General features: G+C 35.5%; 1 long non-coding RNA gene across 1 annotated transcript; it reads left to right on the top strand.

Annotated features, from left to right (window-relative positions):
• Window positions 1-1,581: 1,581 nt before the first annotated feature.
• Window positions 1,582-7,032, top strand: LOC135155965 (uncharacterized). The gene is made up of 3 exons (XR_010295100.1): window positions 1,582-2,379; window positions 4,045-6,321; window positions 6,683-7,032. It is a non-coding gene; the product is annotated as an uncharacterized LOC135155965 (long non-coding RNA).
• The last annotated feature ends 2,362 nt before the right edge of the window (window positions 7,033-9,394 follow it).

Below are 9,394 nucleotides of genomic sequence, written 5' to 3'. Positions count from 1 at the left end.
ATAGAATTTATATAGAATATTATTAAGTCATGATGAAGATGCTGTTTTCTGCATCCTCTAGTGTAGGCCATAATAGCTCCTACTGACTGGTTTGGTCCAGGTTGAGGAACCGCCTTGGTACAGCTACTACATGTACTTTCAAACATGAAATGAGGATCAGTTTCTTTGGAAGAATTCTATGACTCAGAGACTCACATTCTCCAAAGAGAAACATTTTCGATTTTCAAGCCAAGGACTGAAAATCAGTGTTATAGAAAACTACATTTCTTTTTGTTTGTTTAAACCTCCTTTGTTATTTGAGCCATGGTTGGAGCTTTTTGACTGTTTAGTAAAGCATTGATTTGCAAAGCTGTGACTTATTGAGAAAAAAGTTGCAAGTTTATTTGAATTATTTCTTTTAGGACAATAAACCTGAAATTAGTATTTGGCAGTTCTTAGCAGTTTTGCTAAGTACACAGGTTCTACAGCTTTAAATACACGTAAAATAAAATGTTAAACTATGGGATCAAACCAGGGACAATGCAGATTTTGTGTATTATTGTACTCAATTCAACACATGGTTCATTAAAGAAGTCTTGCACAATTTCAGAGTTACTGTGCAAATCGTATAAGGCCCTGTTGCATTGTTCCATGCAAGCTTTGCGTGCGACTTGCGGGTTACTATTTTTGCTACCCGCAGGTCGCCCACATTGACAGTATCTCGCACGTATCTCACACGCAGTTGCCCACAGAAGCACATGCAAGTCTGATTTGTGTGAAGAAAGTTTTCAACATGCTCAAAACATTTCTACGGGTGAGCTGCTACGGGCAATCACGTGCAAGGCTTGCACGGTACAATGTGACAAGTCCTTTGGTACAGTACAAAGTTCAGCTCCAGTTGGCTAAAAAATTCAGACAACTTTTAGTGTGTTTCAACGAATCAAGTCTTTGTATCCCAGTAAGCTAACAAGTAGGGCATATTAATTTACTCTCACCTTCCTGACATATTTTTGGAGGATCCTAGATGATACTTGTTTGCATGTATGGAAATGCAAAATGGCTTTTCAGATCCTCTACACCTATATGCCATTACACCATTGTAATTGGTGCCCTTTTGAAATTATGCTGTATTATTTACAGCTCAATTGGTCTGCACTTTGTTATTGATGTGTAATTGAAAAAACTTGAAAGGCAATCTGTGAATTACATGTACATTATTCAAGTGCAAGAATAGTAGCATATTTCTGGTTTTGTTCAATTAACACATTTTTATACTCCAAACAATGCGATCAAAGATATTTATGTGTAGCTCAAACCATGGTTGTGTTCAAGCTATTTTCTGTCAGTCGTTGAAATGAATGTCTCAAAACGTTAAAGTGATATGTAGCTCCTACATGGCCTTTCAAAAAAAAAATTTACAGTTTCAAGTCTGCATTTTAAAAGATATATATTCATTAACAAAGAAACAATTGAAAGAAATTGCGGATTGAATACACTATCTGTGAAAACTTTATTTCTAGGGTAAAAAGTGGAACACAGCCTCTAGCATCATCAGATAAGACCCCCTCCCCGTCATGTTCATGTCTGTTTCACCATACATGAGTATTTATGATGCGTTCATCAGCTGTAGTTGTTTGATGCAGGTTGACGTGGATTTTACTGTAAACATGCTTTGAAAGGTTCTCCCATCGATAAAATCATCTGGGATATTCAAACATGTACAATGTATGTCCACATCCATGGGGGTGATGAACGATTTTACCCTGATGACAGCCAAAATAATCCCTAAACTTTGCAAAATTTACTGAATGCTTTTGGGTGACCATCTTTTCTAAATTAAAAGCTTTATGTACCATCTTTTCTAAAGTTGCTCCAAGATCTCACAAATACATTTAAAAACATTTAGAAAATCAATATTCTAAATACAGCAGAATAATGAGATATGCCCTATTAGAATTATTGTTTGTTGAGCACAAAAAGTAGCCATTGAAAAAAATGAAAGGAAAGAAATAAACCCTAAAATTTAGCAATGGCCAAAATGTGGCAAAATATGCCCCTAAAAATGAAATTATTTCCTACATTGATATACATGAAGATACACACCAGTTTTCATTATGAAAGCCCATACTTTTTTCTTGTTTAATATCCTTATATGACATATTTCAGTCTGCCCACATACATGTAGAATAAATTATGAGTTATTCATTAGTAGTGAGGAGAGTGTTTTAATTTGGTTTTAACAAATAACACTATTATGTGGAGATCAAGCTGATTCTGTAAATTAGGTCAAATATATTTTTATTGATGAAACACAAAACTTTTTGTTTACTTGTTTGTTTATCTTTTTTTTCATTTGCAGATGAGGAGGAGGAAGTCACATTGATGTATGCACAACATGAGGTAAGATTTTGTTTGTTCTCATTTTCTGTTTCACAGTTTCAAGAATTTTTGTACTGCCCTGTTCAGTGATGATCCAGATTTTTGTTAATGTAGGGGGACATAATACACTTTGTACAAGAAAAAATAAAGGTTCTCACTCTATGTGTATAGGGGAGAGACAACACTTCTAAAATAAAGCGGGGCACAATGATGAGTTGGGGGGGGGGGGTCATGTGTCCCTCTCTGCAGGGTTGGATATAATTTTTAGTTTTTAGGGGTTATTTATTTTCCTCATTGGGGCAAAATCTTGCAGAATTTTGGTGGCTATTTCTTTCATTCGAAGGGCTTCTTCTTAGGGGTAAAACATAATTGTGCATTAAAAGCATATATTATTATTTTGCCTTAGTTATGATATTGCTTTTTATTTAAATCTTTTTTTACAATTCTGTTTTTATTGAAAAAATCAAGAAAATCTCAATATTTACAAGAATTATTGCATGATTAAAGTACAAAATCAAGGAAACAAGAAAAAATATTTAAAAAAAAAAAATAATAATGAAACATTGCAGAACAAAGACTTTAAAAAAAATCTCTCATTCAAGGGTGATTTCCGTATTGGATTTAAGCCCTAAAGAATTACACTTCCCTTTCTTTGGTGAGCACAACCTATTTGAAACAGATTTTTTATTTTAATCTTGAATATTGGGAAAAGATCTTGGGGCGAATATAGAAAGAATGGTTGCCCCAAAGCATGCATTTTTTTAATTTTAGGGGCGATTTGGGCTGTCATGAGGGCGAAATCGCCGATCGCCCTCTTGTATTTCCTATGCTGCCTCTCTGGATCGGTCCCATTTCTTATTTTCCAGATTTGATTATTTCGACAGCTTTAGTCTCCTGTAATCAAATTTATTTTTCTAAATGTATCCTAAATGTTGTATTATTGTATTATTCAGTATATTCATGCTCGAATCGAGAATGCATTGCAAATTCTGTTGTAATTTCATTTTTGAAGTGTAACCATGTAAACTTTCACAAATGCAATATGATACGTTTTCTATTATTGTAACTGTAAAGTGTATACTGAGAAGGAACTTTGTTTTTCAACTTCTTCATCCTGCTATCTAATGTCTCAGTCGGAGAATTTGACTCCAGACCAAGCAAATGTATTATTTTTTTATATTTCCAATGACATTGTTATTCCATTAGAACACATCCCTCTTATAGAGTACTGTCGCACTTAGTGCAGGAAAGGTGTGTGGTCGCAGTAACACGTGTAAAGGAAAAGTAGGGATGAACAATACTAAATAAAATTTGGTTTTAGCTAAGGTGCAAATAAAAAGAGATGTCAACTGACAAATAACGAAGAGTTACTGAAGAGAGACAATTTTCAAAGACCTGGATGGACAGGGCAGACAAAGCTGTTGACATACCATAAGTCTGTTTACAGTTTTGTTTCATTTTTGTGGCTGTAGCATAAATCATGCATAATTCTAGGCCTTTTTTATCTTCTACTTTTAAAACAAGTCATGCCAAAAATTATTGTTTTTTTATAATAAATACATATTCATTTATGCTCATGAACGATAATACGGTAATTGAAGCAATGTTCCGTATAAAGTGTAAATACTATACATTATGAAGTGAGCCCTCTCTTTATATTTATTTATTTTTCTTACATTTGTACAGAGGATTCCAATGAAAGACTTCAGTGCAGAGGTCAGAGCCACCCTCGATGTAGGAAACTTTGTGAATCGAGCCACACTTCTTCTGGACATCAACCAGACAAGTTTAGAATCCATAGTCACCCTTCTCCTGGCCAAGATGCTAGCTGGAGATGAACGCTCGGACATGATCATGAAGGAAGGTCGGGCTGCATTGATGACCCATGATTCGGGTAAGAGACTCTCAGTGTAGGATATGAATCTTAGACCATTCAAGAATCCAAAGTGACCCTTATTCTAGCCAAGGTGTTGGCAGGAGGTGACCTGGAAAAGACCAACATGATCTTGGTTTAAGGTCAGGCTGCATTGATGATGGGTGATTTTCATTCTAGAATATGAAATTTAGCCCAATTAAAAATCAGTAGTGACCCTTCTCTTTTACATGATGTTGGCTGGAAACGAATGCTCTGATATGATCATGAAGGAAGGTCAAGCTGCATTGATGATCCATGATTGTGATTCTCAATGGAAGATATGAATTTTAGACAAATCTATAATCTTTAATAGTGACCCTTATCCTAGCCAAGGTGTAGGCTGGAGATGAAAGGACTTAGATGATCTTGATGGAGGTCAGACTACATCGATGACCCACTATGATCCTCAGGCTCGGATTTAAATTATGAAAAAGGCTTAAACCAGTGTACAAACCATAGTCTTCCTCTCTTTATAGTCAAGATATGTTGAGGATTAGGAATCAAGAATCTGACATGATAATGAATAAAGGTCATTTTCAGTCATTAATATGCTAGTTGACCATTTTTAATCCATGGTGACCCTTTGATGTGCAAGATCTTGGTTGAATATTAAAATTAAAGTAATTTATTAGTTGACTTTACTAAATATTTTTTTTTACTGCAAAGTCATCTTTCTCAGAGAATCAGCTACATCTCTGCTTTGTTAAAAGCACAGTACTTTAACCTTTGCTCACATGACTTAACTGACATTAAATCCTCAAAGAATTTGGTGAAGAATGTCACCAGAGCCACTCTAATGTTGCCACCCAATCAGTCTCGTCACTCAGAGGGGAACATGTGACGAGCCCTCGCCATCATGTTTCGGGTGACACAAATGAGCGTAGTGTTTACGTCATATTCCATGCAGATGTTGTAATTATATGTGGCGTTGAGAAGTTTGAACCGGCTTTATTTATATTCACCTGGGCTCCCTCTTTTCCATTCCTTCTGTTTCGGTTCAGAAAAAAAAATGAAGGAAATATGCCTAAGGCTCGACTGAGATTTGGAAAGGAGAAGGTGAATGCGTAAGTTGTGCTAATCGATATCACTCGCATTTGCATTGAAATCAGTGCAAATAGATCTGCCAATTTCAATATTTCCACGTTTTGTTTGCTAACCTCTCTCCTAAAACCCAAGTTGCTTTTGACCAAGTTAGAAGATGATATGGTTGATCACAATGTCAATGTTTTATATCGCCTTACTCATAAATATTCATACAAAGGAGTGTGGCCCCTTTGTAGATAAAATAGAGAATTGGCTGTGAGATTAGATTTTGAAAGAAACTTTTTTAAAGTGATTGTGAAATGTAGATTATAATGTCCTTTAAACTGAGTAGTGTATAGGATGATGTGATGTTATTTAGTCTCCAAACCAAGCTTTATGAACAATTTTATGAAACCAACCACCAGATGTGTCATGCAGTTTTCAGGCAAAAATCTTAAGAGGGCCATGATAGTCTATTTTCAGGCAGTAATTTATGTTATTTTTGTAAAGACGGAAAGAAGTTTTCTTAAAATTATTCATTTTCAACAATCTAGGCAACACTGTAAAGTGCTTTGTTGTATTCAAGTCTTATGTTTCCTCAAAGAAGATTTTCTGTCATCAATCTACTCCTTATTCATGAAAAAAGAGAGGGAGATGTGTACATCAAACATCACTTACAATACCTCTCAAATTGATATAGATCTTGCCCAAATGAACAGTCTTTGAAGAAAAGAATAAATTCATCAGTCCTGGTTATTTATAGCGGATTGCTTTCATGATAAAAGCATCCTAAGTGTAATAACAGAGAGATGATATATTCATTCATCGGCTATCGTTCTCTCTCTCTTGCGAATCCTCCTGCCGCCGCCGCCGTTACTCAAGAAAAAAGCTTCATAAATTTATTCACTATGTAGAACTCACTCATAATATTACTCTTCCCAAGGTGTTTATTCTCTTGATGAAAAACAAAAGAATTTGGTTGCTATGTATCTCAGTTTGGTTTTAGATCTTAAAGCCTTTATTAAGTTTGGATTTATAATAATAATACATAGGATTTATATAGCGTCTTTTCCATTTTGATTAAATGCTCAAGGCGCTTTAGGAGAGCGAAACATAAAAGTAAAGAGAACTAGGAGAAGTACCAAAAAAAAAAAGGTAAATTAAAAATGAGGAAAAATGACTGTCTTCAAACCTAGTACCTGCTGGTGAACAAATGAAATTTTAGGTTGCCCTTAAAAGATGTTGCAGAGTTTGAGTTCTTCAGCTCCTGTGGTAGTGAATTCCACAGGGCTGGTCCGGCATGAGCAAAGGCTCGATCGCCCCAGGATTTTTTAGATAGTGGGATTTGCAAGAGACTAGATTGGGATGATCGCAGTGTGCGTGCAGGTTGATAATATATAATATATAAAGGTTATTTACAGATGTATATTCAAAATTTGTGAATCAATTCTTCACTTTCAGATAAGATGAAAGAGTATACCATAGATCATGCACTATGGGGAAAAGATGCAATTGAAAATCTATTCTTTGTGGGTGATTGTACAATATAAATTAAAAACAAGGAGGGAAGGCAAACTAAAACATGAAATAGGAAAGGGGTAAGAATGAAAAAGATAGAGGGAGAGAGAAAGAAATAATAGAGAGGGGGCAGAAATTGAGGAAAAAGAATAGTGGGAGACAGTGAGAAAGGGAAATGAAGAAAATGGAGAAATAGAAAAATAGAGAGGAAAGAGACCAAAAGAAATAGAGAACTTTTATTGTTAGACCATGTTTTTTCATATATTTATATTACATATTTGTTAGTGAATATATTTATCATTTAGGGAGGGAGATAGAGAGGTAGATGAAAAAAGGCATGGCAGTATAGTCGAATTAGTCTGCTAGACATTTCATGAAACAAATCAGTTGGTGGAGACTTAGTATGTTGCATGTTGCCGTGAGCTGAGTAGCGGGCAAGTACGTAAGCAGAAAATTAATTCTGTTTTATTTGAGCCCAAGTTGAATAAGATCTTCTCATGTGCACAATGTGTTTTATTCCTGTCTTCCGACATAAATTCAATCAAAGCATTAAATGGTACACCTCATTTCATTGTAAATTTGTTTATGGCCTAATTTCCCAAATTGCGTTCATGTGAGAATAAGAAGCAAATGCAAGGCTTTCTTTTGGCCTGAAGTTGATCTGCATGAAATATATTTCATTGAAAACAAATTATGTAATCTCCAATCTAAAAAGATGTCATAAACACTTTTTTTTAAATCAATGTTTTTTAAATTCACTATACCCTGACTGACCCTTTTCCCAGTTCATGTTTTTATGCTCATGGCACTCCAAACAATTTTTTACCCCGGTCATAACCAAGCGACCAAATTAAAGGAGAATGAAACTCTTGGAGCAAGTTAGCTTTTGTGAAAGCAGAAAAATCAAAGAATAAGATCAACAAAAGTTTGAGTAAAATAGGACTAGCAATAGAAGAGTTATGAGCATTTGAATGTCGAGATCACTAATGCTATGGAGATCCTCCCATTGGCAACGCAACCAAGATCTATGATATCACAGATGAACAACTCTCCCCTTTTGGACACTGAAAATATACCCCAAAACATCTCTTTTTGCTCATTCTAATCATATGACAAACGATTCATCAATGATATAATGTTGTGAAACCTCTGTACTTGTCCTCTCATATAAAGAGAACACTTCACCTTGTGATATATTCTATAAAAGTTATAATATAAGTGAAATAAGTACTAAAGCAATGAGGGAGTTGTACGTGTGTGACATCACAGATCTTGGTCGCATTGCCAATGGGAGGATCTACATGGCATTAGTGATCTCAATATTCAAATGCTCATAACTTTCTTATTATTCATTCAATCTTCCTCAAACTTTCAACAATATTTTTCTTTGATTTTTCTCTTTGATATGGATTCAGCTGGTTTCAAGGGTTTCATTCTCCTTTAACTATGTTCAAAGATATATTAGGTACCCATTTACACCTGTGGAGCATTTCATGAACATTTTTTGTTCGACAAGATGTCAGATCTTACAACTTTTCTTGATTTTGGTTGGCTAAGAAGCTCTGTTACCAGGATAACTGTCCAATAAAGCAGGATCTTTCACAAGTCCCTTTCATGAAATGCTCCCCTGGGTGAAGAGTGGAATATGTAGACTAGTGTCCAGGTGGGATTTGAACCTTGGACCTTGTGGTTCTAGGTCCAGTAACTTACCCACTGATCCACACAACACACACATAGGTCCTGTAACATAGAGTTTTGCAATTGATTGTTATACTGATTTCTCAAATTGATTGCATAGATGATTATGTAATAATAATAATAATGATGATAATAATGATGATAATAATTATATAGCATTTATGAGGCGCCGATTTATCGAGTTGCCTGTTCAATGGTGCACTATTTATTACCCCGGCTTTGGCTCTAGCTGCTAAAGACGCTTGGTGTATTCTAGGAATTATTCCTGCCGGGTACCCATTCACCTCGCCCATTCACGTCACCTGGGTTGAGTGCAGCACAATTTGAGTAATTTGTTTAACGAAGGAAAACAAGCCATGGCTGGGAATCGAACCCACGTCCCTCTGATTAAAAGATGAAAGTCGTAACCACTAGACCACGATGTCCCCGCGTATGTAAATAGGGTCAAATTCACAAAAAAGTGGAAGATTCGTCTCTCAAGAATGAGAAAGTATATTGAAAGTGAATTGAAAGTGAATGGAAAGGGGTATTAAAATAATAGAAAGAAAATGATGAGGAAGGAAGTGCTTGCCTTCCAGAAATCCTACAGCTGCCAAAGATACAATATATCTGTGGCATTCGTCTGGACTGTGTTGTACAGTTGCCAGACAAGGAAACCCCTTTAAGAAAATGCCTGCAAGTGGTTGTAATTGAATCTTATGTGAGTAGCACTGGCATGGGGCCCTTGCTGTCTGCTTCTTCAGTACACATCATATGTATGCGCACTCCGCAGAATATGTGCTTGGCCCGTTGACACTGGAGTAAAAAAAAGTCCGAATTCAATTTATTGCCATGCTAAGCATTACAAATTTGTTAATGTACAATCTGATTTTTACTCTTAAT

This window comes from Lytechinus pictus, chromosome 11 (genome assembly GCF_037042905.1).
Source record: "Lytechinus pictus isolate F3 Inbred chromosome 11, Lp3.0, whole genome shotgun sequence".
NCBI classification, from domain to species: domain Eukaryota; kingdom Metazoa; phylum Echinodermata; class Echinoidea; order Temnopleuroida; family Toxopneustidae; genus Lytechinus; species Lytechinus pictus.
This window is presented reverse-complemented; position numbering and strand designations above follow the sequence as displayed.